Source organism: Podarcis muralis, chromosome 3 (assembly GCF_964188315.1).
Source record: "Podarcis muralis chromosome 3, rPodMur119.hap1.1, whole genome shotgun sequence".
Classification (NCBI taxonomy): Eukaryota; Metazoa; Chordata; class Lepidosauria; order Squamata; family Lacertidae; genus Podarcis; species Podarcis muralis.
In genome coordinates this window covers 28,147,752-28,172,052 of record NC_135657.1, presented here as the reverse complement: position 1 = coordinate 28,172,052, position 24,301 = coordinate 28,147,752, and the positions used below count along the sequence as shown (strand labels likewise).

General features: G+C 39.6%; 1 protein-coding gene and 1 long non-coding RNA gene across 14 annotated transcripts in view; one reads left to right on the top strand and one right to left on the bottom strand.

Annotated features, from left to right (window-relative positions):
• Positions 1-24,301, top strand: part of ESRRG (estrogen related receptor gamma) — a 466,084-nt gene that overhangs the window by 63,028 nt on the left and 378,755 nt on the right. The gene's annotated exons all lie outside the window — the stretch shown is intronic.
• LOC144327222 (uncharacterized) lies at positions 20,529-22,813 on the bottom strand. The gene is made up of 3 exons (XR_013392154.1): positions 22,722-22,813; positions 20,876-20,983; positions 20,529-20,634 (listed from the first exon to the last, which is right to left on the bottom strand). It is a non-coding gene; the product is annotated as an uncharacterized LOC144327222 (long non-coding RNA).

Sequence of the window (24,301 nt, the reverse complement as noted above, 5' to 3'; positions counted from 1 at the left end):
TGTAAAACAATGAAACCATACGTTCATTACTCTGGACTTTTAGAATCTTGAAAGAGGTTTGACAAGCTATATATTTTTTTCACAACATCAAAAACAACTCCATTTCAGGCATCTGAAAACAGAATTAATTTTGAAAGAGCTCTTTGGTGCCAAGATGAGTCATATGCCTTATGAATGTTCTAGATGTAAGGAGTTGGGCTGTCATAGCCTTCTATTTTGTAATCTTGCCACATTATTTGCTTGATTGGAGGATCAGCTGCTTGGACAGCTGTAGAGATTCTTCCAGCTTGTAATAGTGCAATGTTGCAGAATCATGTGATCCAAGAGTGACATGGCAGCATCCACTGTGACATTGCAAAGGATCTTGGGAAGGCCTTTCTGGATCATGTAAAGCTTTATTCACCTCCCTAAAATATTGCCATAGTTTTTAAAGAGTGTTGGAAATCATTTGAAGAAAATAATCGCTTCCCGATTAGGTATGCATACCCATTTCTTTTGTCCTGTTGCCATTTATGGTCAAATGTCAAAAGCTATGAAAACCTTTCAAGTAATACAAAACCTCCTCTGTGTTTTGTCGGGGGTAGGGTGGCAGAAACAAGGGCATCTCTACAAACCTGCTTTCCATGAGTGCTTCTCAATGCAGGATATTGCTGCATGCAGAAAAACAATGCATCCTTCATGGCTGTGAACAGGTGCATTGCTCCACTGCTTAACATGTAGTATATTTCACGTGCATGTATAGGCACAATTTAGGTAAACAGCCTCCTCTGAACTCAGTAGAATATGCCTTCCAGTTGGAAACAGTTATTTGGCTGTGATCAGTGTGCCTGCCTCCTGCAGCTTTGGAATATGAAACTGCTCTTGTGCAGGAGTGTTTGATGTGTGAGCAAGCCCAAGTCGAAGCCGGTGTCTTTAAAACAGTATTTGCAAGGTGTTTTGAACTGTACAAGTGAAAGGCAGTGTACAAAATGGGGAACATTTCTTTTAATTTTCATATTTGAGAGTTCATGTACTGAGAAATCCATGTTCAGCCATACAAAACTTCTGAGTATCCATTCCAATGTGGTTGTCTTCCATAAATGATGTGTTAATGAGGATAGAGTATAGGTCATGAGCCTGCAAGTATGTGTGAAGCTATGATGAGCTTAACCTACCAGGTGAAAGAAAGGTTAGTATACCAACTGCATGCACACTTCAAAGCATGTGGCTAGTTCACTGTACTAACCTAATTATCTGTGCTATAGATACTTTTGACAAACATATCTATAGCCCAGATACATTTACTTCACAGTGGGAGATATCGGAGCCCTTCTGTGTTCAGTTGCCAGTTTCCTGAATCCAGTATTTTGCTTTTCTTTCTCAGGCTTGCTTTCTTAGCTTTTCAAGGACTCCTTCTAAATTCATTTAATGTATCATGTTTGTTTTCTTGATAAATGTTTAAGATACAGCAATTCTTGAACCACCACATCATTGCGCCACAGACTGTGTAACTAAATGGGTAGATTCTTATTTGATACTTTCGTTATCCTGTGTTTCTTTGGGATATTTAGGTCAGCCTCTTGATGATGCCCTGCATGTAGCAATTACAAAAAGGAAGAACTTGAATTAAGATATGTGGATTCCAGAGATTTCCAAAATTTGGAGTCTCTGGGTAGACATCCTGTATCTGCAGAATGTCTGGGATTGTTCTTATACTGTATACACAAACAATCCTAGCCACCTCCAGGTAAATGCCTACTTGTGCAAACACAGTTTATGAAGGAGGTGGTTAGTTTTATTTTCCCCAAGTTACTGAAGTATGTTGTGTTTGTAAACAATAAAGATAATACCTGGATTCTCTTTAAGTATCTTATGGAAGTGACTTTCAGCACTTTATTCTTGCTTTTATGTAAGAATTCAGAGATGTGTGAATGGCTGAGATAAACAGGAGACTATATTAGTGATAAGGATGTGGGTGGCGCTGTGGTGTACTGTAAACCACTGAGCCTTGGGCTTGCCGATCGGAAGGTTGGTGGTTCGAATCCCCGCAATGGGGTGAGCTCCCGTTGTTTAGTCCCAGCTCCTGCCAACCTAGCCGTTCAAAAGCACATCAAAGTGCAAGTAGATAAAAAGGTACTGCTCCGGTGGGAAGGTAAACAGCGTTTCCGTGCTGCCCTGGTTTCGCCAGAAGCGACTTAGTCATGCTGGCCAAATGACCCGCAAAAAATGTATGCGGACAAATGTTGGCTCCCTCGGCCAGTAAAGCAAGATGAGTGCCGCAACCCCAGAGTCGTTCATGACTGGACTTAACTGTAAGGGGTCCTTTACCTTTTATATTAGTGATAGTTACTTTTAAAGTACTTTGTGTATGTGTTGCAGGTAAGGTAAGTTTCTTATGACAGCAATACCAGTTTTAATTTAAGGCTTTAGTAGTCCCAAGCATTCTTTCTTGGAAGCAGGTTCCATTGAACTCAACAATTTCAAAGAAAATTTGGTTGGGTTTAGGGTATCTAAAACTCAATTGTCAGGTGTCATCTTGGTTACACTAGTGTAAATCATTACTATGTTGTTGGTGTTACTCCAAACTTCCACGAATTGAACCTAACAATGTTAAAACTACTTTAAGTCTTCAGGATTTGATTTGAAGTTGTGGCCTAAATGGTTGACTATGCTAAGAAGCATGTGATAAAAAATCCCAGTTTTTCCAACTCTTTCTATATTACTCTTTTTTCTTTCTTTTTTGGCAACAGAAAATATTCCAAGAAGGCCTGAAGACGATTTCCCTCCCTCTTTTTGTTGCTCTCTTTTTCAGATTGAATTCAATAAAGGAAAGGCTGTGGTGTAATAATTCCTACAAGCTTTCACAGTATCTTTTGGGGGAAAGGGTACTGACCTTTTCCTATTGTTAATAAAAAACCTTCACAGTCTTGTCTTTGCTTTTTCTGTAATACTGCTTCCACTTTATTCCACACACCCCTCAAATGGTTGAGGAGTGCCTGTGTCTTTCATAGACATCAGATTAGAAAAGTGGGTGAAAGTAAGTAAGTCTAGCTCCTGGGCTTGATTATTCTCTTATCTGTAAGGGTGTACCTGAAGGAAGGACAATATCCTCCATAATGTATTAGTTTGTGTAGGTAATACTAGCTGGGTGAAGCAACACAAATGCCTTGTGATCTGTTAATGTTGCCATAAGGTGTGCAGAAAAGGTTAATAACATCAGTAATTGAAAGGCAAAAAAGAATTGAAGGGCAAATTTGGTACTTTAGTTGCATATGCACACCTTCTCTTAGCTTCAGGTTAATGAGAGACACATGCATGCTCCTCTGGGAAGCACTGGTTTGATAGGAAACATCACAATCAGAAGGTGTATTCATATACTCTGCCACCCATCCCCATTGAGCATCACAGCTAGCCATCACAGGTCTAAATACACCCTTGTACGAATGCGATATGTGTTGTAACAACTATGGTGACTATCACTATTTATTTATTTATTTATTATTTATTTGATCCAGTTTATATACTGCTTGATTGTAAAAGACATCAAAGCCGTTCTAGATATCTGAATGCTAACAATCTCAGATTACTTTTGTGAATGTCTGAAAAGTCTTTTCTATTCTTTTGGACATGCACAGGTAGAGTATGTACACCTTTTAAATGCGTCTGTCTGCTTTCACTGTTGTACATCTTGTGTCCCCTACTACCCAAGTATGCTACATAATATATGTCCTTTTTCTGCTGAGGGGCTAATCTGTAAAGGGAGTGCATGTCAGCTGTGGATGAGGCTGAAGCTATTGCTGGGTGGAGCCAGATTCCCTGTCTCTTTTCTGACACACAAATTTCTCTCTACCTTTCCCCCCAAGCCCAGATGGCTGCTGGGAAGAAAAAGACTTCCTAGCTAGAGGCCTAAATTGATGGCTTATAGAGAACTTTCAAAATTGGGCCAAGAGCCATGTGAACCTATTTTACTTATGCTCTGCTCCGGGATTAGTCAACATATGCCCTCCAGATGGGACTATAACTCCCATCATTTCTGACCACTGGCCCTGCTGACAGGGGCTGATGGGAGTTGTAGGCCAACAACATCTGGAGGGCACCACATTGCCTACCCCTGTTGTACTCTACTGATGATGTAGCGGTATAGTAATGGGAAAGTAACCATGGTACAGGTTTGGATTTATCCCAGGGTAGGCAGACATCAGTCCTATACAACCTTACTTAATTTTTGTAATTCTACAATGGGCCACCAACTGGAGCCAGTCCCAGAATGGAAGACCAAATGGTCACAGAAAATTGTGTACATGTGCTTACTAATTTTCTCCCACAGAGCAATATCCACACTTCATCAAGCTACTACAGCTCAGCCTAACACAATCCATATGGCAACTGTGTGTGTAAAGCTTATAGCTAGAATTAAAAGTATATGAAGAACCAATGACTCGAGGAGGTCAGCCCAGCTGCAGATATATAGCATGTGACATATATCACACAAGCACATATTCAGCATATAAGTAAAGAAGAGTATATGTATGACTTTCTACAACATATATACATAGATGGGGAATGCTGAAGCAGAGATTAGTCCCAAGATCAATCAGTAGCTCCATTACAGAGAACTCTAAATATATGTAGAACAGATAGCTTAAGAAAGTGGTTCCAATTGCAGCCTATTTTACTAGTTACAGCTCTGCATTATATGTGGTGATGGAATTAAGATGTGTGCAAAGGAAATAATGCCTTTGTCTACTGGTATTGCAGAAATGAATTTTGTGTATTAGATGATGATTGTCGGGTCCAGGTTGGTTCATATGGGGAGAGGCAGTTCTTGAGGTATTGTGGTCCTGAACCGTTTAACACTTTATAGGTCATAACCAGCACTTTGAATTTGGCCTGGAAACTAATTGGCAGCTGGTGCAGTTGGGTCAGAATCAGTGCAATATGATCAAATCTTCTTACCCCGGGAGCAACCTGGTTGCTGATGTTTCCGAACCATCTTCAGAGGTAGCCCTACATTGTGTACATTGCACATTTTACATCCCTTAATTAAAAACAAACAAACCCCAAATTTAAAAACACACAAGTTAAAAAGCAGATAAAACCAATTTAAAACAATTTGGGCAATAATAACTGCCACAGAGCAACACCCCCCCCCCAAGAAAACCCCTACACAATCCGCCAACCCAAGAGTCTTTTCAATCGCCTTAGCTGGAGTCAGTCCGTGCATTGCCTTCCCAGGCCAGATGGAAAAGGCCTGCAAGGCAGGGAACAGGTCTTTGTGACTCGCAGCCAAGACAGGATAAAGAAAAGCAAAACACAAAAATCAAAAGCAATGGTTCCATATCATATTTGCATTTTTAATCTTCATTTGCATGTTGTACAATGCACACACACCCATGACTATTTGTGCTTCTTTGTATTTTGGGTACTGTATTTGCTGCAAGGGTGGGTGGGGGGAGTAATAATTATGACTCGACCTTGTTCTAACTGCGTTACCTCGCTTGTGGTCCAAGACTGGGTGGGGGTAGGAGTAAGCACCAGAATGCCACCTGTTTATTTTTGCCTATAAACCTCTTTTGGCGGTGCCAACTGTTCTCATGAGGGGCTTGCTGCACAGAGCAATGTGTTCCAAAATCTGTTGAAGGGGAGCATTAGTAGAACAAATGACTCCTTTGTTAATTTTTTAAAAAGCAACTGGATGTTGTTTTGGTGACTGCTAGAACATTATCCCTTTCTTTTAGACTTATTTGAGTATATTTACTAAGACCTAATGCATTTCTTAATTTGAATACTATTCTAAATTATTGCTTGTGCTACCAATTCCCTGAAGGAAATATTCCAGTCAGGTGACTTAAAAGTATTGCTTAATACTGACCTTGATAGGAGGCAGGGATGGAATTCTGGCTAAAAGATTAGGTAGCCTACACAGATGACAGAAAGTCATGGTACTTGTGAGCCATCATTCACTGTTAACTGCAGTGGCCAAACATCCATAAATGTGTGTGTGTGGACACCAGTAACACTAGATAGCTGGACTCAGCCTTTAAAATAACTAGGTGTGCTGGGTCTGCCCTGAATTCTACCCCTTGAGGCTCTATATATTTAATTTAGGCTGCAGTTGTGTACCCAATTAAACAAATCAACAAGCCCCATTGAATACAATGACACTTGCTGCTGAGAAGACCATGTATAGGATCGAGTTCTTATATCCTGCTCTTCTTCAAGGAGTCAGAGTGGCTTACATATATATTTCACAGGTGTTTGCTCGTTCAGGCTGTGTACAAGGCCAGACCAGCTTACTTTGCCTTTAGGAATAAAATTGCATTTTGTGTCTTTAGACCATTCTGTTGGCTGAGGCCTGACCAGAGTTTCCAGAAATTACGTAAACAGCTTATAGCTGCTGAGATATAGATTTATTGTATCTCCATTTATTAAGATTTATACCCCACCCTCCAAACAAGTAATCAGGCAGGTTAAAATAAAACATTAACCCACAATAGAGCTGCAGACATTGCATGCATTTCTCTTCTGCCTTCTTTCTACCCAGGAACACTGTATTATCTTTTTTTAATATATATAAATATTTATTAAAAGTTTAACAATTACCAAAAAAAAGAAAAAGAAAAACAATAAAAAGTTACAATACATCAAAAAATAAAAAGCAAAATAAAAACAATACAGCACAACAATGAATAGGAAAAACAAAAACATTTAAGAACAAAAACATTTAAAAACACATTTCCATATCTTTGTCTTTCATTTACTTGTTTCATCGACCTCCTCACACCTCCCTTTTTTGTATTCTAATTCAAATTAGCTATTTCAGCAAATCCTTTCCATCTTTCTCAATTTTTGTTCTATAATTTACCTTAACCCAATCTGACCCTAAATTTTACACTTTAACCCATTACAATCCATTTTTACTTAATTCTTTATAACATTTCTGCTAAAACCATGTAACTTCGTTCCAGCATCCTTCTAACATTCATTAATTTTGCTATATTTTTGTAAATATACTTTAAATTTTTTCCAATCTTCTTCCACCGACTCTTCTCCCTGGTCTCGGATTCTGCCACTCATTTCCGCCAGTTCCATGTAGTCCATCAGCTTCATCTGCCATTCTTCCCTGGTGGGTAGATCTTGTGTCTTCCAGTGCTTTGCGATAAGTATTCTTGCTGCTGTTGTAGCATACATGAAAAAAGTTCTATCCTTCTTTGGCACCAATTGGCTGACCATGCCCAGGAGAAAGGCCTCTGGTTTCTTCAGAAAGGTATATTTAAATACCTTTTTCATTTCATTATAGATCATCTCCCAGAATGCCTTAATCTTTGGGCATGTCCACCAAAGGTGAAAGAATGTACCTTCAGTTTCATTACATTTCCAACATTTATTATCGGGCAAATGGTAAATTTTTGCAAGCTTGACTGGTGTTATGTACCACCTATAAATCATTTTCATTAAATTCTCTTTTAAGGCATTACATGCCGTAAACTTGATACCAGTGGTCCATAACTGTTCCCAGTCTGCCATCATAATATTATGTCCAACATCTTGTGCCCATTTAATCATAGCAGATTTTACCGTTTCATCTTGAGTATTCCATTTCAACAGCAAGTTATACATTTTTTGACAAATTCTTAACTTTAGAATCTAACAATTCTGTTTCCAATTTTGATTTTTCCACCTGAAAGCCTAATTTTTTGTCCAAGTTATATGCCTCCATTATTTGATAGTAATGGAGCCAATCTCGCACTCTATTTTTTAATTTTTCAAAACTCTGCAGTTTTAGTCTATCTCCCTCTTGCTCCAGAATTTCCCAATACTTCGGCCATTTGGCCTCCATATTAAGTTTTTTCTGAGCCTTTGCTTCCATTGGTGACAGCCATCTCGGCGTTTTATTTTCTAACAAATCTTTGTATCTTATCCAGACATTAAACAGTGCTTTCCTGACAATATGGTTTTTAAACGCTTTATGTGCTTTAACCTTATCATACCACAAATATGCATGCCAACCAAATACATTATTAAAACCTTCCAAATCCAACACGTCGGTATTTTCAAGAAGCACCCATTCTTTCAGCCAACAAAAAGCGGCTGATTCATAATAAAGTTTAAGGTCTGGCAGGGCAAATCCACCTCTTTCTTTAGCATCAGTTAATATCTTAAATTTTATACGAGGCTTCTTGCCCTGCCAGACAAATCTAGAGATATCTCTCTGCCACTTCTTGAAACAGTCCATTTTGTCCAAAATTTGCAATGTTTGAAACAAAAACAGCATTCTTGGCAATACATTCCTTTTTAACACAGTGATTCGGCCTAGCAACGATAACTTCAAACTTGACCATATTTCCAGTATAGGCACTCATACTCTCCCTTACACACAAGAATACCTATCACAAGCAGGTTGCTCCATTAGTTTCAATGGAGAGAGAGAACACAGTAAAGAAGTTGGCTTTTGCTCTTGAAATGAATGAAGAGGATTTAATGTATAGCAAAGCCATGGGTTAAGGTATGTCCCTTTCTTTGAGGTTAGTTGAGATGGGGACATGTGGTTCTCCAGATGATGTTGAGCTACAAGTCTTATCTCTGACTATTGAGCATGCTTGTTGGAATGAATGGGAAACAGAGTGCAAGAACATGTGGGGGGGGGGAGTGGCTTCAGTCTTATCTACAGAAATTGACCACATGTTATTAAGGATTTTATTTTCCACTTGAAAAATATGTGAACTCTCTTGCTAGTTTTGCGACTTAAAAAAAATGTAATGAAGCCAATTGACCACAACCCTTTCGTTCTGATTCATGTGGGTACAAATGATCCCCCTTTGATCTGAGGGGTCTGGATAGGTCAGTTGGCTAGAGCATGGTGCTGGTAATGCCAAGGTTGCAGGTTCAATCCCCATATGAGACAGCTGCATATTCCTGCATTGCAGGGGGTTGGACTAGATGATCCTCAGGGTCTCTTCCAACTCCACAATTCTATGATTCTATATAGCAAGGGAATATAAGACTCTGGGAAGGAAGCTGAATGACCATCATCAAATATCTAAAGGGCTGTCACATGGAAGATGGAGCAAGCTTGTTTTCTCCTGCTCTGGAGGGCAGGACCCAAACCAGTGGTTTCAAGAAGATTCTAGCTAAACATCAGGAAAAACTTTCTGATGGTAACAGCTGTTTGAAAGTGGAATGTACTCCCTCAGAAGGTAGTGGACCTTCTTTCATTGGAGGTTTTTAAGCAGAGGTTGGATGGCCATCTCTCATGGATGCTTTAGTTGAGATTCCTGCATCGTAGAGGGTTGGACTATATGACCCTTGGGCTGCTGTCCAACACTACAATCCTATGATTCTATGACTATGGGACCCTCAGAATAAATTTTAATAAAACTTTGCTAGTAAATTTTAAGAGAAAACAATGGAAGCTTGAAATGTGCATTAGATCCCTGTCTATCGTTTCTTCCTGAGATCCAGTGCCTTTTAAATTACTGCAGGAAGGAACTCTGGAGTCGATGTAATCATTAACTGTCTCACCTTCTGGTTGTGACAAGTGATGAATCAGCTTGAACTTGCCTGGAGCTTTCTTCAGGACAATACCCATAGGGGAAACCCTCATATGCTCAAGCAGAGCGTTATCAAATGGCCCCAGTATTCTTCCCCAAGTGCCAGAAGTTCTTTTCTATCTTGTCTCTAACCACCTGAGGACATATAAGTGCTGATCTCAGCTTCTTAGCCAACACAAGCATCTTGGGGCCTATGTACAAAGCAGCAAAACCCTCATCGAAATTATTACGCAGCAATAGGTTCTCTCCTCTTTATTCTCCCCCTCCCTTCCTCTTGTCAGACTGTTTCTAACAGCAAAACATTTTATGTGCCCTCATTGGAGTTTATGCTTTTTGCAGGCCCCGTTAACCAATCTTTGGCTTTTTCCACTGTCTTGCTTTGATTTGGATGACTGCTCAAAGCACCTGCTAATGGCCTGGAGCATTCATGCCTAAATTTGCAGTTTCTGTAGCACTTTCACTTGGCTGGTTAGTACACAGCTAGTGAAATGCTGTATGAAGCACCTGCTGCATTATTTGAGAGTAGCTTGTTTGCTTTCAGTTCATTGATGGAAGCATCCTACAAAGTTGTTTTTTTTTGTAGTTCCTTAGAGCTGCTCCACAATTTTACAAGGAGAGAACAGTGTAGGGAGGGTGAATTGTTATGAGTGACATTCTTTACACACCCTCAGATATTATTTGAAAATGAAGCCTATGTTTCCAGTGCAAGAATGGCTCATACATCTCCCCACAATGTCTCTGTTTTTGCTTAAAAATCTGGCTGTAGGTGTTTCAATCACTTGAACATCTTCATTTACTGCTTCTAACTACAAGAACCTATACTGATGCATTTGGATTGTTTATTTAAGATGTTTAGGCTGTTTTTTTTAGGGCCAAACTTTATAAGGTGGCTTCCAACATATAGAATGCCTATAATACAATCAGCACTCAAATTTAACCATAAAAACCCATAATACAACAAATGAACTAAAATAATATATCTATTAAAAACAGTATTGATAAACAATTGTGTTATTTTGCTGGGTTGTATTTATCGATTAAAATAGTTCAAAAAAGTTTTGGTACCAAATCAAACCAGCAGCATGATACCTTTTTTAAAATACAGTTCTAAATAAATGGGTTTTTAAGGCCTACCTAAAACCCTGTAATGATGGATGCATATAGACTTCATTCTACATTTCTGTCCCCAATTTGTACTGAGTTGCTCATTATTTAGTTTTTTAATCACATCATTTGATGAGTTCCCAACTACTTACATAAATTTTGCTGTCTACTTTTGGGATTAATCTTGCTAATATTGGTGTTCCTTGTTTCTATACTTATTAAAACAAAGGTCTCAGAATGCATAATTAATAGTGTATTAAAGTACCCCTTAACTAGTGAGAAACAAGCAAAGTGAACAGTATGCATAGCCAGTATACAGTTGTCTGTCTTCTTTCATTTCACAGTTAGCATTTTTGTGGCTTGTCCTTTCCCAGAAATACTAGTCTCTGAAGTAGTGTTAAGCATAAGCTTACTGCTAGATTATTTATGCCTATAGTGCCTGCCAAGGCCATTACAAGAGGGATCATACTCCTTTTGACCAAGCTGTATTCTCCATTGCTCTTATGTCATACTGTGCTGCCTACCACATGAATAAAATTCCATTAGGAGAACAAAGGATATCATTCATTAGCAATATAATATTTAGTCTAAGATGGCTGCTGCATATTTGTTCATTCATAATAAACTTGTCTGCTTTTGCATAATATGAAGTTTTTTCTTTCAGCATAATTTTTTCCCCGTTTCCTCCCAATTTCCTAGTTCTGGTACAGATGTTTTCTGCTTTGGCCCACTGTTTCTTCTGCCCGAACTCATGCATGTGCATGAAGCAGCCATTCAGTGAGACATTCACTGCCATACAGAGACATTCATGCTCCCCTGCCTCAATCTTACTAATGTTGCATCTCCTTGTGCCTCCTTATGATTGTTAGTTGGACAGCTAATGAAGCTGGATGGTGGGAGATTTATACTGTAATCAACAAAAGGAAATAACTTTTCCCACGTAGGATAGATTAAATTATGAAATTTGCTGTCACAGAATATGGTAATATCTTGCCACCAGCTTAAATAGTGTTAAAGGAGGATTAGACAAATTCACGAAATAGAAGCCTCTCAGTGGCTATATGTTTTCCTCTTAAGTTCAGAGCCACCAGGCCTCTGAATACCAGTTGCTGGGTAACAATAGCAGGAGTGACGTATTATTAACATTCATACCACCTTGCAGGCTTTCTGGGGGCATTTCTGTGGGAAACAGGATTATGCTTATCATCCAACAGAGATAGTCTTACATTTTGGACAGGTTCTCAGCATTTTATATTTCCCCACAAATGGGAGACCTTCAGAAATAATGGCCTCTGACTATCAGCCAAATACACCTTTATGCATGAAACAAATGGAAAGTTTGAGACATTGTTGCTGTATGCTGCTGTGCCATAAAAGATTTTAAAGACTCTATCTACCTGTTGACAAATGAAAGGGTAAAGTTTGTTTCCTTTGCTATCTGTTTTGGAGAATTCCATATTGAAAAAATCATGGCATAAGTTTCAAAGGAAACTATAAAATATTTTGGGCTGTTATCTAGTGTTAGTCATACATAGAGTAGAATTATTGAACTTAATACAGTAGACATGATTAACTTGGGTTTACTCTGAGAAGAACTTGCATACAACCCATTGTCCCAGGGTAATCAAATGTTTTTTCCTTTTTCGGGATACACAGCCCTTCTTTAGTGAACTGCTTCATATTCAATGAATATAACAGTTATCACATTTTGCATGCTTTGGAAACAAAGATTGGATGCAGCTTCATAGTCCACTGTATATATGGAAGCAAAATACATGATTGTGTGATCACATATAACAGTTTACACATGGCTGCATGCTACAACTTAAAGAGAAGTTATTTCTGTGAAGGAATTCTGCACATTTGAAACCCGTCTGATTTACTTTAATTTAGAATGCATTCCTATTATCTTTACAATTTGTTGTTTGAAATAAAGTGGGGCTGGAATTGATTTTAAAAGGGGAAGCTACCAAAGTATCTGTCAAACAAAACAATTTGCAGTATATATTTTAGCCTGCTGGATCTTTGAAATGTAACTGCATCGGCCTACTTGGCAAAAATGTTGTTTGAAGACATATTGCGTTCCACGAGCAAATGGAAAAAATGGGCACCTGTCATCATATTTAGAAAACAGCTGGGCAACCTGGCCAAGTGCCACAGTCTCTTTTCACATGGCCTTTATGCTGAAACCATCCCAGCTCCATTCCTAGCACTGAAGAAACTCAATGCCTTTAAATGGTTACAGAAATTCAGGAGACACCTCTCGTTGCAATAAAGTTTACTTCAGATACTCCTAATTAGTAAATTGTACTACACTTTTGTGGACCAACTACCATTCTTCGGTGTTTCTTAAGTGGTGAGGTGGAAGATTGCTGTCACCCAGCCTCTCATTTCTAGAGTGTAAATTCCCCTTGCCCTTTTCCTGCCAGCCATTGCTGCTGCTAAGCATTGCATTTGTTGGCACCAATGGTAATAAAGGTGCCTTTAGATGAGTGGCGGGGAAACCTGTTCTCTCAGGAATCATCTTTCAGCAGTCACATGCTGGAAGTGGGTAGGGTCAGAGCCAAAAGTGGGCAGGACACCCAATTTCTCTTTCTGTCACCCCCTTTTCTCTCTCCTTGCCACTTGCATGAAACTGGACCGACAGTCGCATGTGAGCTGCAAGTTGTTAGCCTTTGCTTTAGAAACTCACCCATCTGTATGACTACTTACCACACAGCAGATAGTTAAACTGCAGAACTCGCTCCCAAAAGACGCAGTGATGGCCACCAACTTGAGTTACTTTAAAAGAGGATTAGACAAATTTGTGGAAGTTAAGGGTATCATTGGCTACTAACCCTGATGGCTGGGTCCTGGGTCCACTACTAGAAGCATCATGCTTCTGGATAACAGTTTCTGGAAACCGCAGGAGTGTTGTTGCATTCAGGCCCTACTTATGGGCTTCCCATGGGCATCTGCTTGGCCAGTGTGAGAGCAGGATGCTGGACTAGGTGGGCCACTGGCCTAGTGCAACAGACCTAATGTGTGGCCAGCTCTTGTTTGCTTGAGATAACTTTAAGTGACCCACATTTAGGTGGGTCTTTACCAGGGAATCTGCATCCTGCACAGTGCCACCTCCATGGAGCAGGGGGGCGGGAACCCATGCAGCTGGGACTTCCCATATGGCTGAAACACTTAGATGGTCTCCTAGTTGCATGGGAATTCCTTGTGGAAAAGTGGCTTCTACCTGGCTGGGGAAACTTTTAACCCAAATTCCTGCTTAACACCAGAGTATGTCGCTGATTAGCAAGCATGATTAAGAGATGCCTTATTGGTGAGACTGCACTGTAGAAGTGAGGTGCGATGGAGAACGTTTAACATGTACAAAATCTACGTATTTTGTTTATAAACATTTAATTACTTTGAATTAAAATTCAATTTAGGATCCTTTCATAGCTGAGCATTTTAAACATTTTTTAAAAAGCTATTTTCATTCCAAGTAAAAGGCTCTATTGAACTTGGTTGCTGATATCCTAATTTCCTAAATACAGGCAAAATAGGTAAGCTGGTGGAGATTAGCAATTGTCATGCTTATTTGGAACAAATGGGATTACTAAAAAAGGAATATATTTTGTATCGTGTCTTATGCTTACTGTACTTTTTAACTGAATAAAAAGATAATCTGTTTAGAAGTTTAGTATCTTCAAAGTCTTGCTTTCCCCAGGTCTCTTTCTAATACAATTAGCACCATGCATAGTCATTGCTTCTGAGGGCAAGATGGACTGAACTCAGGAGAGCTGAACCGTATCCTGAACTGACACAAACAAATCTCTTCCCTTTGTTGTATTCTCATTGAAGTGCAAGGGATGAGTAGACAGAGTTTGTGTTATAACTGCCAACTTTAGTATTTGTTTCCTGAGTTAGGTTTTAGGAGATTCTTGAGGACTTTAAAATTTTATTCTGGTTGCTACTTAAATGAACTTAGGTCTGTTTTGAGCTGCTGCTCAAACACATTATAATTTTTTTGCTGGTAATTTTTGGTGTTTTAATGTGTTGTGAACCACTTTGGGAGGGGTAGTCCTGAAAGGTGGCAAAATAAACAAGAGGACAGCCCCTTTCTGCATAAGAAATACTCGGGGGGGGGGGGACCATTAAAAATTTATGCCAGGATGTTGTTGTTGTTTATGGTTTTGACTTTAAGTAAACTATTGTTTTTCTTTAATGAAATATCAATAAAATGAATATTTAGGAACTGAACTAAGCATATATGAATATATTAAACTGCCTTGTGCCAAGTAATATGATGGATCCACCCAACTAAAGTAATAAATACAATTTTAATATATTTATTAAAGCATTCTGTTCTATCATGGATATCTAAAACAGCAAGGGAATAAACAGTCATGTTTTGTTGCTGGTAGTAGTTTTTTTTGTTCTTCGATTAAAAAAATTATTTCTAGAAAGTCCAAAGCATTATGATATCAGAGTTGAAATTCTGAAGGGAAGCAGCTCACATCTCAGAATTACTACTAGGTTAATCATCGTTGGCTTCTCTCATGTAGTTAAACCTTTTGGAAGGTTCCGTTTCTCTTTCTCGCTCTCTCTTTACAGTTAACTGACTGACCTTCTAATTTTAGCATTGAAGAATTATAATTAGAAATATTTCCATAGTTGTTTACAAACACCGCCACTCAGTCACAGTATGTGTCTGCAATTTTAGAAGGACCCTGTTATCACCTCTAGAGTGGGGTGAGAGGGCATTTCAGTTCTTTTCAGCTTATTCAGTTGATGGACACAATGAGTTTACTGAGGTGGGGGAAGGAGAACTACTCCCAAACCCTTTTAAGATAACCTGCATGTGCTGTGAGCATTTTACATGTCTAATTTTAAACAAACAAATAAACCATATCTTCTTTGGCGATCACTCGTAGCCGAATAAGATTGTCTTCCATGAACATGGTCTTAACATTGAATCTTTAAGTGATTGTAGAGGCCAATTCTGGATCCACACATCATTCCACAGTGTGGACATAGGTTTCCAGGTCCCTTTCATCCTGAGTTTGAGCGTCTTCAAAGTCCATGATACCTTGGGTAAAGGCTGTTCTCCAATTGGAGTGCTCGCAGGCCAGTGTTTCCCAGTTGCTGGTGTTTATACTACATTTTTAAAGATTTGCCTTAGGTGAATCTAAATATCTTTTGTTAACCACCAGCATTGCACTTTCCATTTTTAAGTTCAGAATAGAGTAGTTGCTTTGGAAGACGATAATCAGACATCTGAACAACATGACCAGTCCAACGAAGTTGATGTTGAAGAATCATTGCTTCGATATTGGTGATCTATGCTTCTTCCAGTACACTGGCATTAGTTCGCCTGGGTTCCCAAGTGATGTGTAGAATTTTTTGGAGACAATGATGGAATTTTTCAAGGAGTTGGAGGTGGTGTTTATACGTGGTCCATGTTTCACAAGCATACAGTAAGGTTGGTAGTACAACAGCATTTTGGTTTCCCTGTGAATGTCCCGGTCCTCAAACACTCTGCACTTCAATTGGGAGAAAGCTGCACTTGCAGAGCTCAGGTGATGCCTCCCATGTTGTTTTTGCTGAGTCAGTAGCACCAAAGTGATCTCTCTGGGGCATAAGCCTGGGCAGTGTGTTTGGAGGTCCTGGGCTCCCCAGATGAAAACATCCCCCTCTCAGCTTCGCTGATGTAGTCCAAAGGAAAGGAAAGCAATACATTTGGTACCAGCTTGGCTGTAGGAGTTGCCAGAAGGAGGTATACAAGAAACCATCCAGTCATCTTAGGGACTGCACTCTAGATTTGTGTAGGGTTTATTCCTTAGCCTTTCTTCTCCTGAAGATGCCCTTCGAGGCAGTGGATACAAATTTTTGCTTGGGATTTATTCACAAAGCCTTTAGAATCAGACTTTTCCTTCTGCTAGGTGGGCTACCTTCCCAGCTGGATGAGCCCCATCTGCCCCTCACTTCCCTTCTACAGCACGTGCAGTAACTGCCTTGACCATTAGACTCGCTATTGGTCTTGTCTGCTCAATCCATCAATCCTGTCTTCACATGCAGGGGATGTCCCTAACTCACTGAGGGTTTGAGACTCATCAGGTACCTTCACCTGGTTTAGCCAGCCAGTTGAAGCTGTTTCCTAGGGTGTGCCAGCTGTTGCATGCTGACAGCTTCTAGGAGCCACAGGTGAGAGCTGAGTGCAGGATGAGGACCAAAGGTGGACAAACTACCCCAGAAAGAGCATGACGTTTTCCTCACCAGAGGTGCTACCCTTCTCCCAACACCCTAGCATAGCTGTCAACTTACAGATTTGAAAATAAGGGACCAGCAGCCTTGAAAATAAGGGACCAGCAGCCAAAATAAGGGACCTGCAGCCTCACCTGTTCCAGGCACTCCAGTCTTCCTGTCCTCCTGCAGTCTGGTCAAACTCATGCTGGTAGCTTCGAGAACACTGTCCAACCAACTTTGTAACCAGAGGTTCAACTGAATAGAATCTGAATCACATACACCACAAGGCCTATGCAGCCTCAACTTAAGATGGCTCCCTGGCCTGGCTTTGCACTGCAAAGTTTGCAGCAGCACGTGCAACAAAATGGCGTCCAGCATTCAAAAACCCCCTCAGCTTGCATTAACTAGCCACACACAAGGCATGCAAGCTCCACCCCCCAGTCGTTCTTAGACTTCCTATTGGGTGAGCAACACAGCCAAGCAACACAGTTGGAGCCTCCCTCCTCCCTGGCCGGCAGGGAGGGAGGTAGAGGAGCTGCTTCCTTTGAAATTTAAGGGACATCATTTAAGGGACATCCATCAATAAGGGACAGCAGCGGGGCATGGCGCTGGAATAAGGGGCTGTCCCTTCAAATAAGGGACACTTGACAGCTATGCACCCTAGAGGAGGGGGAGGACTTGTTTCTAAAGTCCTACTGAATACAGTTCTACTGAATACAGTAGAAGTTTTTTCCAGAAGCCTTTTTCCAGAAGCAAAATTTTACTTTGAACACTATGGGTTTTGTGCTAGATTTCAGTGGCATTGCTTTGGAGGGCATGGTGTAGTAATAGATCAAATGACTCAGATTTGGTTTCTGGGATCTCAGTTAAAATGGGATCCAAATAAGGGGAACTGTAAATCAGCCAGGGTTGTAATATGCAATAATTTCCCCCTTCTTTCTTCAGTTTCTGAACTTTTTCCATCTGGGAAGGCCTTGCTTAGATTAGGGCAAACAGATATATCTGTGGAGCTATTTTTTATGGGTTTGCAAGGCTTGATATAATGTAGGAGGACCTACAAATTATCTTAACAAAGATTTTTAGAAGACATAGCTAAGGTGCGAAGATATTAATTAAAATTAATGGGCATGTCTTCAGGTGAAAGAGCACATACCTGATTGCTTTGTGCTTACTTCAGCATTTGTAATACCATTTGAAATATATTTTATGCAATCCCAAAAAGTTATTGGAATGCTTGAGACAAAGTACATGCTATAAATGTTTCTTCATATGCTTGAGTCCAGAAAGGCAATGTACATACCTACAGGTGAGAGTGGTGAGAGCAAAGAGTGGTTATTAAGTGTCTTCTTAAGCTGACCTTTTTTTGTTTATAGATGTTTATAGATGTACATCCCATTCACCATGAATGCCAAGTCAAACATGAATATTGGTAAAGTAGCAAGCTCCCTTGTCAGATATACAGAAAACTATTCTTACTTCTTTTGAGCAGTTTGGCTTTTTTTCAACAGATGGGATGTTTTTACAGCAGAGCTAAAGTGAAAAGTAAACACCACTATATGTTGCAAGTAGCAATAGCTGAAAAAAGAATGTCCATTATTAGCTACTTAAAGTGTTATGGGCACCTGAAACAGACATTTATTTTTCCTCTTAAAATTGTGCACCTTCATAATTAATACAGCATAAATGCATTAATTTCAAGAGATGACATGTCAGAAAGAGCAAGGGTAACCACTCATTTTCTCTGTTAAATTACATGCTTGCGTAACCACAGTGGATGAATGAAGTACAGAATCAGGTTGCCTTTAAGCAGTATCACCTCATTGACCTCTGATAAACCAGATAGTTAGAACACAGATTTTCCATTTTGTGCAGAAAGTCAGTCAAAGCTTGTCCATTATTTTAAGTCTCCTTCAAGACTATAACCTGGGGGGATTTCTTTAGTGCATGTGTGGATTATTTTCACCTTACAGGGCTGAAAAACGTTTGAGAATTTGATCATGAGCTAAATGCCATGTTTAATGAACAGGAAAACCACCTTCAAGAAAATGCATCATAGATCAAATTGGCCTAAATTTGTACAATAGCCACTTTTGTTATTAAATGTGCCAGCACCTTGTTTCTAATTTTGTCAGTTCATATATTTTTACCCAAGCCAAATGTTGTACTTGGACACAGAGAACCATTGAGAAAATTAAACTGACACAAAGCCCAGTCATAGTTTTAAACTTACATAATGCATTTTGCAATATTCAGTATTAGAAATTTCACTTTATGACAAGTGGCAGTACCTGTTATGTAGGTAAACTGGTTGCTCTAGAGCTGGCTGCTGTCTTTTCCTTTCACCTGAGCCACCTGATGTGATTCAGCAAAGAGTGATTGCTTGACATGGTCTCAGTTTTTCTCCCCTGGTAAGTTATTTGAATCTATCTTTCTGAACATTAATTTTCCAAGCAGTGAATTGAAATAAGGACATTTTTCATGGAACAGTTTTAAAAGGGAACTAATAATCATTTTTTTCTTATTATTTTATGCCCTGTGATTTTTCACCACCCCCACCAGCTGGTTAATCATGCAAAAGCTGAACACTTCATTAGCCGGAACATGTTTGCCCATGGGCATTTCTTTAGTAAATTAGTTCTTTCTATTTATGCAGGTAAGTCATAGCCAAAAGTCTTTAAGGTACCAAATGAATTAACTGAGTTATCAAGAGAATGCAACTTTACCTACGAGTACCAGTGGTTTGATATTACTTTTAAATTATGAAAGACGAATCATTTCCAGGAATGTGAGAAATAAAATTGCCTTTTGGGATGCCTACACTTGGTAGTACTTTCACAAGGTTCCTTTCTGCTAAGAAAACATTGTAAAAGTGTGTTGTGTGTTTGTATTTGTGTATTCTGCTGGTCCTTGGTTAGCCCTTTGTTCCATAACTAGCTGAGTTTTAACCATTAATTAAAACATGTGGTTTATAGATGCTTAGCTCATTTGAATCTGATGTTGTAGTTTGAAAAACAGAGTAGTCTTGGGATGAGCTTAGCTTTCAAGCAAATGACAATGCAGAGCCTTCTATATACCACAGAGTTTCCTGTAATCAATGTTGTTGTGTAAATACCTAGAACTGAAATAGTATGAAAAGTACTTCTAATATAACTCTGCAAAGCTTGCAATGCAACGGTTGCTTGCAAAACATTTTCCAGAAGGGCAGCTATATTAATATGTTGCAGCAAAACCCGCCAAGAGTCATGCAGCCCCTTAAGCATAACATGCTTTCATGGGTTATTTATTATTTATTTATTTATAACCCACACTTTCATTAAAAAAAATATCAAGGTTGGTACACAGTGCTATTTTTCTAGAAAAAGAGGTGTCAAAACTCACCATGAACGCCTCCCTTGTTCTCTTATAATGACAATGGCGCCCACCCGAAAGGTGCTGTAACTGAGTTCCAGTGAGTTCCAACTGAAAAAAAGCCCTGGTGGTACACAACAGATTAGAATAACATCAGCAAAACACATAATTAAAAACATCAACACATACTGATTAGTTTAAAAGATAAAATTCATATTTCAAAAGCTTGTCAAAAAATATAGTTAAGAGCCCACTTTCTCATATGCATTAACTCATATCCACAGTTGGTGTCTCTCTCTCTCTCTCTCTCTCTCTCTCTCTCTCTCTCTCTCTCTCTCTGTATGTATGTATATTCATCCATGTACTGGCGGCAACCATTTTAGGCATGTTCAAATGTCACTTGATTGCTGACGTATGGGTCTTTTTGGACCTGAAAGAGCAAAGAACAGGGGTGGAATGAGGAGCGCTTACTTTTTATGCTGGACTAAGTTTTGATTAGGGACGCGGGTGGCGCTGTGGGTAAAACCTCAGCACCTAGGACTTGCCGATCGCATGGTCGGCGGTTCGAATCCCCGCGGCGGGGTGCGCTCTCGCTGCTCGGTCCCAGCGCCTGCCAACCTAGCAGTTCGAAAGCACCCCCGGGTGCAAGTAGATAAATAGGGACCGCTTACCTGCAGGAAGGTAAACGGCGTTCCGTGTGCTGTGCTGGCTCGCCAGATGCAGCTTGTCACGCTGGCCACGTGACCCGGAAGTGTCTGCGGACAGCGCTGGCTCCCGGCCTATAGAGTGAGATGAGCGCACAACCCTAGAGTCTGGCAAGACTGGCCCATACGGGCAGGGGTACCTTTACCTTTAAGTTTTGATTATGCCACCATCAACCTCTTCCCTAAAAGCAGACATATATTGAGAAATTTGGTTTGGTTGTGAAATGAAGCACATGGGCAGACCTGTTTCATTTAGATCAGGACTAGTTGTGAGAATGGACAACACAATAGTTACACATTTCCAGAAATGCTTTTTAAGGTTTACCAAGAGGCTAGTACTCCTGACATCACAAAATAGTTCAGAAATGCACAGTGGTTCATATGTATGCAATTTAAATGAATCCCATGTGAAAATAATTCTCTGAGTTTGGGGGTCCATTTACAACTGAGGGCTACATTAGATGTTTCACAGTAGATGCATCAATTATCTCCTCAATTTAATTAAAAAATAAAATAAAAATCAGCTATGAGAGGCTTGAATGGAATGTTACTGAAGAGGCTGCTTAACTACTCTCCTCCTGCTTGATCCAGCAAGCTACATTTCTCCTCATAGGGGAAAAGAAATCGAGTCCACACATCTTTTTGGGGGTGGGGGCAGCCATTGTGGGCCACTGAGATCCAGCGCCAAGGACCTTCTGGCAGTTCTCTCATTGCGAGAAGTGAGGTTACAGGGAACCAGACAAAGGGCCTTCTCGGTAGTGGCGCCCGCCCTGTGGAACGTCCTCCCTTCAGATGTGAAGGAAATAAGTAGCTATCTTCTCTTTAAAAGACATCTGAAGGCAGCCCTGTTTAGGGAAGTTTTTAATATTTAATGCTGTATTGTTTTTAACACTTGATTGGAAGCCGCCCAGAGTGGCTGGGGAAACTCAGCCAGATGGGTGGGGTATAAATAATAATTTATTTATTTATTATTATTATTATTATTATTATTATTATTATTATTATTATTATATTATATAACAATGTTTGATAAACAAACTGCAGGATGGGAACAGGATTAAGTTACATTCCTGCTACTTTTCTGCTCTTATTGGTATCCTTTGAGGCTGTTTTCCACTAATATCACCCCGTCGATTCCTTCAGATCTGCTGGAGAGATTCTCCTCCATGGTCCACCTATGGTTGAAGCACAGTTCATTTTACCTTGGTAGATTCGCTTTGTGCGAGTTCATTTCTGAGCTCAATTTAAGATGTTCCATCTAGTGTTTAAAGCCCTAAATTATGTTTCCTTGCATATTTTCATTACACACTTTTTCTTGTATACTGAAGACCTCTTTATATTTTTAGGACCAGACATATTATTTTGATTGTAATTTGTTTGAAACTGTCTTTAATGATATATTTTGAATTGTTGTGACCATCTTTGGACTTTATGCTGAGAGGTGGTAGTAGTGGTGGTAGTTGTGATATAAATCTTTTAAATAAATAAAATTAAACAAATTCAGCCCTTTTTTGCTATGGAATTTTTAAGGCACGTGTGCGTGTGTGCGTGCACACACACAACACACACACACATATTAAATCATCTACACAATTGACGTGCTGGATTGAAGATCTTTATGTGATGAGCCCTTATCTCAGTAAGTTATATTTGCTTTTATCTGGACTTGCTGATTTCCTTCATTTGTTGTTAGTCAACCTGAGTGGTGCAGACACATTAGAATGGTGGGGAATAAATTTATGAATAAAAAAATGAAATACCAAAAAACACAGCCACACGCAACACTGGAAACAAAATCTGGTTTGTAACTTACAGCCAGCCAGTTGAATATTGCTGTGGAGAGCAGGAATCGGGAACCGGAGCACTGTCAGATATTGTTGGACTCTAGTTCCCATAAGCTCCAGTCAGCATGGCCATCTGCCAGGAATTATGGGTGTTGTGGTCTAAGAACAGTTTCCCTATCACTGGTATCCTATTGAAAATGTATTTTTGTAAGTAGTACTTTTATGTTGATAGAATTTCTATATGAAGCCATAGTGTCAATCTTTTAACTCAGTAAGATGTTAATAACTTTTTAAAAATAAAAGATAGGTATTTGAGAAATATAGTTGAGCTCAAGCTGAGCTTAGTAACAGACGAGTTAAGAATGTAGGCCTCAGGTCTGTGGGTGGTAGCCGTTTATGTGGCATGATAATTATTTGGCAGGTGACACACTTACTTTTTATAGAAAGATATTATTTCTAGTTTAATACTGTGGTTTCAAATCCCCCCTTGAAGAGGTCTTGTTTGGAGTACCAGTGTCCACTGCATTAGACTTATATGGCCTTAAAAGGGGATTAGACAAATTCACTGAGGATCAGAGGCAGTAGGCCTCTGAATTCCATTTGCTGGGGATCATATTGCAGTCATGTCCTACTCATGGGCTTCCCATAGGCATCTGGTTAGCCATTGTGAGAACAGAATGCTGGTCTTTGGTTTGAAATATCAAGGCCTTTCTTATGTTACAGTATTAGGGGGGTTTTTTTGTTTGTTTTTTAAAAAACAAAAACAATTGAACAATTAAGTGTTCAGGTAGAGATGTGTGAAAACCACCCATCTGAATTCTGAATATGCTTGTTCTTTCCCCATCTTTTCAGAGAACCATCTCTTAAATAACTCTGAATACTTATTTTAAGCAGTTTTGAGTAGGGGAGGGGTACACACAAAGGAAAGGGATGTACCACTGACCTGCATTAGCTACTAAAAGTCTTAACCAACAGGGAAATTGCCAACACAAAGATCCTTGGGAATTGTGATTGGCTGGGAAGCCCTGGCTTGCTAGAATTTCCGGGGTCTTTGTGCTGAGATCATTTTGGTAAGGTCTAATTTGTGCCCCATGACTATCTGTCCTTCATATGCGTATACAGTGTTACCTCAGGTTAAGTACTTAATTCGTTCCGGAGGTCCGTACTTAACCTGAAACTGTTCTTAACCTGAAGCACCACTTTAGCTAATGGGGCTTCCCGCTGCTGCTGCGCCGCCAGAGCAAAAGTTCTGTTCTCATCCTGAAGCAAAGTTCTTAACCCAAGGTACTATTTCTGGGTTAGCAGAGTCTGTAACCTGAAGTGTATGTAACCTGAAGCGTATGTAACCCGAGGTACCACTGAATTTGAATTGGGGTGGGGAAGTTTTTGAAGCCAAATTCAATGGGAATTTTGGCTTGTCTCATAAACAAATTAAGTGTCTCCAAACCTGGTGATGCTGTACAATTCTCTCTAGTTTTCATAATGCTGAACACTGGATTGCTCCCATTTCTGATGCTTGATAAAATTCAGCAACATTGCTAATGAAACAAAACTTTTCAAATTTCAAGAGTGATGCATATATCTGATTTGTTTGTTGATGCCTTGCACT